Source organism: Carlito syrichta, unplaced genomic scaffold, assembly GCF_000164805.1.
Source record: "Carlito syrichta isolate Samal-C Ts95f unplaced genomic scaffold, Tarsius_syrichta-2.0.1 Scaffold308233, whole genome shotgun sequence".
NCBI lineage: Eukaryota > Metazoa > Chordata > Mammalia > Primates > Tarsiidae > Carlito > Carlito syrichta.
Window position 1 is genome coordinate 25,960 of NW_007252329.1, and position 8,533 is coordinate 34,492.

The window sequence follows — 8,533 nt, forward strand, 5'->3', positions numbered from 1 at the left end:
GACACTGATAATTCCTCGCCCTAAAATGCCATTTGGCAAATGAGACTGGAAACAGAAAATGGGATCTGGGGGACCACCACTCCCTTCTTCACTTTCCCTTAGGAAACAAGAAACCCTGCCGCTTAGAGAAGAAGATTTAGGTTTTATTTCCTCTGGACACGAGTTCTGAACATGAGCATGAGAAAGGTGCTCCCTATCTTCTTCCATCTCCACCTCACTCCAAGCTTAACAGACAAGACTGCGTTTTTCTTATTTAGCTAAATGTCTGTAACTTCTTAAAAAATAATACTAGGGGTCACCTCTCGGCAAGTGGGCAAGCCATTCACCTCAAGTTATTAGAATATAAATAAACACTCATGGTAGACGACTCATAATTTAGAAAAGCACCTTAATATGATTAATATGGGATGCTATGCCTCTGATAAAGAAAAAATACCTAACCAGTGAGACTTCTGTTCTGCTACATTTTAAAATCACTTAAAAATTGGTTTAAGTGCTATTCCTGTGAATTGCGGGGAAAGTTTATATTTGGCCCAATTATTGCCCCTCGGTCACCAAAAGTCACGGAGATCAGTGCCTCCATTAGACTCCATTGTATCTGAGCAATCTTTCCAACAACCCAGGTCTCCAGCATTTTTATGGGATAAATAAAGTACCACAGAAAGATGGTGGAGTTTGTTTAATAAAATAAGTATATGTTCACAGCCCTTGGGAGTTGAAGATGTTCTTATGCCTAGTTTGAAACTTCATTACCTTGGAAGCCCAAAGAGTGCGGATAAGTAAGAGACAAGGTCACCTTTCTGGTCTCCACCAACACCGATTCTGACTCCAAGACATACATTGCCAGTGAAAAAGAGACGTAACTTTAAAATATGAACCCCTACGTTGATCAAGTCCAGAACAACAAAAATTCAATAAACGTTCTGATAACACAAAAGGAAAGCTCTCATGGAGCTCACATCGCTTATCTAACTTTGTTTTCCCGTTCGCAGGGACACAGAGCCCACAGAAGCAGAAACGAATGGGTTTTGTATAACCCTGGCCTTCTCCTAGAGCCTAATTATTTGTTCTCAGAAACTCAAACCACTTCTCTATACCAAAGAAGGCCAGAAAGTTTGCAGGTAGCACTGAGCCAAGGAGTCTGGTTTGGTTATCAGAGCCAAAACACGAGTCGACCCATTTAAGCTGACTAGACACATAGGCAGAAGAAAAGACATAAATTCATATACGTGTGTGTGTACGTGTTGGTCTGCGTGGTGTTTGTGCGTCTGGTCACTGGGCTGACAGGGAGTAATGACAGAGTATTTTCACTGGCTTGTCTTTTCCTTGGCTCGTCTTTGCTGCTGGAGGCAGAGAGCCGCGCTAGGTCCCAACTGACTTTAATTTGCCTACTTCGGTTCTTGACAAGCAGGAACAGAAACTGCAGTCCTCTGTTATTTCTGCAGTTGATACAACTGTCTAAGAAGTTCCTTACCCCCACTTAAAGCGTCCTTCTTTTAAACTCAGATATGCTTCCAAGATTCTGTACGGCATTTGAGGTAAAGAGAAATGTATTGTTCATTGACTCAAGAAATGCTTGACCTTTTTAATATTTACCTTAAACAGTGCTAGGTACTGGGGGAGGGGCAGACAAAAAACAAAGAAGGATACATGATGTTTTCAGTTCTAACTGTAGGATAAGAAAATGTTGATTCCCTTTTTAGAAGGCACAATGCATAGAGATGTAGACACATAACTCTGTCTGATATATAGGAATTGTCTTTCTATATTCAGTATTTCCGTCTAGAAGCATTTGCACATGCAATTGTAGATCTAGGCAAGATCATGGAAGGGGTGGTCTCCACTTCAGGGCTTCCCTGCGTTCCTGCCACTTTACTGTCCTTCGAGGGTCTGTTTTGCTCATAACTCTACTGACTACCAGGGGTCCTTCCTCTAGACCTTGCTACTTCCCTCTTCTCCAGTTCCACCATCCTAAGTGTGCAGCTCTCTGAAGAGGCAGAGATACCAGAGTTGCCAAAGCTTAAGAAGTGCTGGTAGCTTCCCAGCAGGCAGCATGGCGTGCTGGCTGTAAGCTCCGGGATCGAGTTAGACAATTGTGTGGAATCCTGGCTCAGACACTTACAAGCTCTGTGATATTGAGCAGATTACTTACCTTCTTCATGCTTCAGCTCCTTTTAGGTCAGATTGGGTAAGGAGGATGGTGGCTAATAGTATATTTCATCTAATCTATGATGATTTCTTAATGTCAGTCTCACCAGCATTTTTATAGGCTGCTGAGAAAGAAAATGATGCTCTAAATTATGCTTGTAAGACGCCACTGATTGGAAAACACATCTCAATTTCAGATGTTGAAATGTGGGGGGAAGCTGGGCTCGGTGGCTCAGCCTGTAATCCCGCGACTTCGGAGGCTGAGGTGAGTGGATTGCCTGAGCCTGCAGGTTCAAGAGCCGCCTGGGCAACTTGGCAAGACCTCATCTCTATGATAAATCAAAAAATCAGCCGGGCATGGTAGCGCATGCCTGTAATTCCGGCTACTTGGAAGGCTGAGACGGAAGGATCACTGGAACCCAGCAGGTCGAGGCTGTGGTGGCCGGGAGCGGCCACTGCACTCCAGTCTGGGCGACAGAGTGAGACTCCAACTCAAAAAAAAAAATGTGGGGGGAAAGTGCATCTTGAGTGATTAAATATAACAGTACCAACCTCGTGAGTATTAGCTATTATAAGCATTATATATCTATTCTATATATAAATATAGCATTATAAGTATTAACTAAGATAGCCAATGTTGCAGTCTTAGCACAATGCCAGGCACAAATTAAGAACTTAAGTATTAACTAATATTACTAATGTGCTACTCCTGCCAGACAACCAACTTCACTTTAACAAAGGTTTCTTTAAACACAATGCCTTAGCATACAGACAGATAACAGAGGCTCAGAGCTAATGGAATCATACCTTAAGGTGACTTAGACTTTTCCGTGCTTTCTTATAGAATTGCTTCAACTCAAAACCCAGTCAGTGACACAGGTTGGGCGTGGTGGCTCACTCCTGTAATATCAGCAATTTGGGAGACCGAGGCAGGAGGATTGCTTGAGCCCAGGAGTTTGAGACCAGCCTAGGCAATAGAGTGAGGCCTCATCTCTAAAAAAAAAAAAAAATTATTTATTTCTTTGTCTATTATAGAGTTGTGGGGTACAAGTGAGAATTTATTACATAAGTAGCTAGGCTAGATGTTGGTGAAGTTTGGGCTTCTAGGTGGCCTTCAATTCCCTTGGTAGTGGACCGGGTACCTTTTATGCTCTCACATGTCTCCCACCCTCATCCCCCCTCCCTCCCCTAGCAGTGCCTGGTGACTGCTGATCCCACCCTTGTTCTAATGTGACTAGTGATCAGGGCCCACTTATGAGTGAGAACACGCAGGAGTTGTCAAAAAAAAAAAAATTAGTCAGGAGTGGTGGTGTAGACCTGTAGTCCAGCTACAAGAAGGCTCAGGAGGTCAAGGCTGTGGTGAGCTGTGATAATGCCACTGTACTCCAGCCTAGGAGACAGAGTGAGACCCCAACTCAGAAAAAACAAACAAAAAAAACAAATTGAAAAAAAAACCTAGTGATACAAATCTGGGATCAGAACTTTTGTCACAGTTTAGACAGATTTTGCCCTATATTAAACAACCAAACTTTCCATCACTTTCATAATTAGTTGAAGACACAATATAATATCAAGTTTATCTTAACACATACACACACACACACACACACACACACACACACACACACACACACACATCAGTTTCTTGACTGACTAGCTTTCTTATGCTCTTTCAACCTGAAAGTGTATTTCATTTTCACTTTATTTCAGGTTTATTTCACCTCAGATTTGTTATCCTCAGAATACACAGACAAAACAGGAAAAAAATGCTTTTTCACCACTTTCGAATTATAGAACAAGAATATTTCTTGACCTAACATCCATGCCAGTGGGGAACAAAAGAAAAACAAGACAAGACAAAACAAGAATATCTTAGCATGCACTTTAAATGAAATAAATGCCCTATTTTTAGAAATCGAATCCTGTCATTTTTGTGTTAAATTCAACCCAGAAAAATCTAAAGATGACACTCACCCAAAGGTTAAGTGTGATGTACATTTAAAACGTAATATTCATACAATATTCTGTCAAGCAGCATTTTTTTATCAGTCTTCAGTTTAGTCTGCAGCTTGATAACTTGTTTATGCCAGCACGCCTGTCTGCTTAGTCGTATGCTAACTCTGGTGATGTGATTCTCTAATGACTTGACTTCAAGCACCACCGTTGACAATATGTGGCCACAATTTCATAACTTCATAAAAGTCTTCATCTTGGCCTTGCCAAAAGTTTAGACTGTGTCTATTTATAGGCAATCAACATTTTCAAGGAGTCCATGCTTTTCGTGCCTCTTATATGAACAATATACTTTAACCTAAATTGGTTAATGAGATTGACCAAAAGCTTTTGTACACATTTGCCAAAGACAGGTTGATCAATTACTTTAGACCCAAGACATGGGTTATGCCTACTGACATCCACTTGCTCAGACAATTTAGGAATCGCTCTACCAGAAGACAGTTATCTGCATTTGCAACCCTCAGGCTGAAACAATCATACTCATCCTACATTTAGCACTTTCTTCTGCTGTACCACCTTTTCCATGTATCTATTTGAAGTATTTGTTAACATCCTAGAATCTCCTACTGAAATGACAGCCTACTTAAAGACACAAATTGCTTTTCGGGTTTTGGCTTGGCGGAGGCCGAGGTGCAACTTTCCTGAATCTGGGTTCATCCAACACCAGCCGCCTCCATGACGCCACCCAAGTTCGACTCCCATGAGACCAAAGTCATGTACCTGAGACGCACCAGGGGCGAGGTCGGTGCCACATCTGCGCTGGCCCCCAAGATCAGCCCCCTGGATCGTCTCCAAAAAAGTTTGGTGATGACATCCCCAAGGCAACTGGTGCCTGGAAAGGTCTGAGGAAACTGACCATTCAGAACAGACAGACCCAGGTAGAGGTGGTACCTTCTGCCTCTGCCCTGACCATCAAAGCCCTCAAGGAACCACCGAGAGACAGAAAGAAACAGAAGAACATTCAACACAGTGGGAACATCACTTTCGATGAGATTGTCAGCATTGCCTGACAAATGTGACACCAGTCTCTAGTTGGAGAACTCTCTGAGACCATTAAAGAGATCCTGGGGACTGCTCGGTCTGTGGGCTGAAATGTTGATGGCCGCCACCCCCACGACATCATAGATGACATCAACAGTGGTGCAGTGGAATGCTCAGCTAGTTAAGAAGCAAAACGGGAACATATTTCAATAAAAGTTCATTTGACAACTAAAAAACAAAAAGACAGAAATTGTGCTTTATTCATCTTGTCACATTCCTTTACCATCCTTCTTTCTCTTCACAATGCTTCATACATAGTGGAAGCTTAAAATGTGTTAAATGATATGTCTCTAGCCTTCTACAAGTTGAAAGTACTTGAAGAAAAATACACACATAAGTCTACATAAGTTCTTGAAATCAAAGTTCTAGAAAGACTCAACAACAAATTCACTTTTAAGCTTCTCCTGATTGAGAAGCTTTGCGTAAAGAAGAAAATATACCACACCAAGTAGAAGTATGACTAAAAAGCAGCTACCATTAACTGAAAGGTTTTTTTCTTGATACCCAGTTATGGGAGATTAGGAAAGTCCTCTAAAAGGATTATATAAGTGTAATACATTTTCTGAGATAACTGGGATCTAGGAATGCGATTTAGAATACTCCCTAGACCACACAGTCCTTCAAGGAGATAGCTATGTTTTCGAGAAACTGTGAAGCAGTCTGCTTCCTGCTGGTAAGACTCAAGTCAATCAGCTAAATTAGAAAAATACTCCAAAAGTTGACACTGGGGCCAAGAAACTTGAAGGAACCTTAGAAACCATCTTATGATTCTAGTCAACGCCCCTATTTTAAAAATGAGGAATCTAAACCTCAGACTGGGTATATGACTTGGCTGAGTTTATAAAACTTATCAGAGGCAGAACTGTAAAGAACCCAGGTACCTACATTCTTAAAAATATTTTGACTGGGCTGAATTTTTAAAACAGCTTTAACTAGAACACAACTGATTGTTGAATTGATCTTCAGTACAGTATACATGTGGCAAAAATAATGCACTCCACAGACTGTGAGACCACAGAATAACATGTCGATTCAGGGCCAAATGGTGAAAACATACCTACTCACAATAATACCGTCCAAGGAGATAGCCTCAAATGTCTCATTACTTGTGTGGCTTCTCCTCTACACATGTCCTGACTTCCCTTGTCTAGGCATCTATCACTTTTCTTGGAACTCTGCAACAGTCTAAACTGTTCTCCTTGCCCTAAGCGTCTCAATCATTCCAGTTCACTTTCTCCTCAGCCATAGAGTGATCCAACAAAAAACGTGGCTCTATATTATCTCTTGTTTGGAAGCCTCCATAGAACCCAGCATGAAAAGGCTTTCACAACCTGGCTGCTACAACTACTCCCAACCCCTTGACATCACCCTCTGAACTTGTCACCCTTTTCTAAGCACCTACTTCCTACCTTGGCACATTACATTCCCCAAGCCGGAATGACCTTCTGCCACCCTCACCCCCTAGTCCATTTGAACGTGGTTCTCTACCTAAAGATGTTTAAGGCCAGTTATTATGCCGACTCCTTAAGAAAACCTTCCCTGAGTCCTCCCTACAGAGTCGGTTGCTCCTTTCTTTTTTAAATTGTTTTTATTTTTATTATAAAGATGTGGGGTACAATTCAGGGTTGGGTTTACAAACATTGATCATGCAGGTACCCCTGTTGATGAGGAATGCCCCTCCCTCCCCTAGCAGTTTCCCTCAACTGCCAATCCCAGTTCCTGCTCCGACAGTTTCCCTTTGCTGCCAATCACTTTCTTACAGCATTACAATTGTTCAAGTTCCTCTAATGAGTGAGAACATATGGAACTCTGTTCTTTGTTTCTGTGATAGATCACTGAGTATGATTGACTCCAAATCCATTCAAGTTGCTGCAAAGTCCATATATTGTTCCTTCTTTATGGCTGCATAATATTCCATTGTGTATATGTACCACATTTTTTTTATCCAGTCCAGCCTCGATGGGCAACACGGTTGGTTCCATGTTTTTGCTCTCGTGAATAGAGCTGCAACAAACATACGTGTGCAGGTATCTTCTTTGTAAAATAATTTGAGTTCCTCCGGGTATATTGCCAATAGGGGAATTGCGGGGTCATATGGAAGGTCAATTTCTAGCAAAGCTGTTTCCACGAGCTCACTTGGCTTGAGGGAAACAAGAGGCCATTAGAAGGAAGGTGACAGTAATCATAGATGTGGCTTCAAATCACACTGGCTTCCGTGAGGAGCTAGAGCAGGTGCAGAGGAACCATGTGTCCCACTGGTGGGGCAGTGGATATGGAGAGAAGTGTGTGTTGTAAGATTTGATGATAGATTAGGTGAGAGAAGCGAAGAGAGAACAGGGGTTCTCAAAAATGCTAGCATGGGCAACCAGATAGTATGTCATGTCATTTACTGAAATAGACACCACTAGACAGGCACCTGAGTGCTGTTTATTGATGCTTATTTGCTTTTTGTTTTGTTTTGTAGTGGGAGGGGGAGGGAGATCATAAGTTCAGTTTCAGATGTTGAGGTTGAAGTGATACTGCTTGATACCAAAGTAAGAGCTCTTGATATGTGTGAGTTAAGGGGCAACTAAATTTGAGATATCGCTCTGGAAGCCATTAGCCTATAAACAGCAATTCTGCGTGAAAGAGATGGAATCTGCCTGGGAGAGCATGTGGAGGAAAGGCGAGCGCCTGGGACATATCTCGCTGTTGTTCTTTTTTCTCCTTTCTTCCCAAGGGGTTGTATGTACCTGTTTCTTTTACTTCTTCCCACCACTGCCTTCCTGTTTCTCATGCAATTGGCTCTGCTCTTCCTGCTTTGTTCTATTCTTTCATTGACTCCAAGGACTTCTCCATGCTGCCAATCACTACCATTATTTACAAACTCATTACTTGTTCGAATTCTGTGATTCCATCATATTCCGGTTCTCTTCCTTGCTTTTCATTCACTTTCTTGTTCTGTCTCTTCCATTGTCTTCTCCCACTTTTCCTCACCTAAGCATGAATGTGTCCCAAAGCTCATATCTCAGATAGATTCTCTTCCATTTCTAACATTTGTAAACCCTTTAGTGATCTTATCTACCTCTTCCATTTCAACTGTTACTTATATATAAATTATTCCCCAATTTTTATTATGAGTCCTGACCTCTCTCTCTCTCTCTCATAAAATTGAATTCTGCATTTCCAATGGCTTATTTAAAAACATGTTACTACCTCAAGGACAAGTCACCTAAACAAAAATCTATTTTTCCCCATTCCCATTCTGGCCTGTTTTTCAGATTTCTCATTTACAATACTGCTGTACCACCATTCTTCCTGATACACAGCTCCAAATCTTATGTTAGAC

The 8,533-nt window shown here is 41.7% G+C and overlaps 1 pseudogene; it reads left to right on the forward strand.

The window, feature by feature from the left end:
* Nucleotides 1-4,839: 4,839 nt before the first annotated feature.
* Nucleotides 4,840-5,330, forward strand: LOC103267749 (annotated as a pseudogene).
* Nucleotides 5,331-8,533: the final 3,203 nt, after the last annotated feature.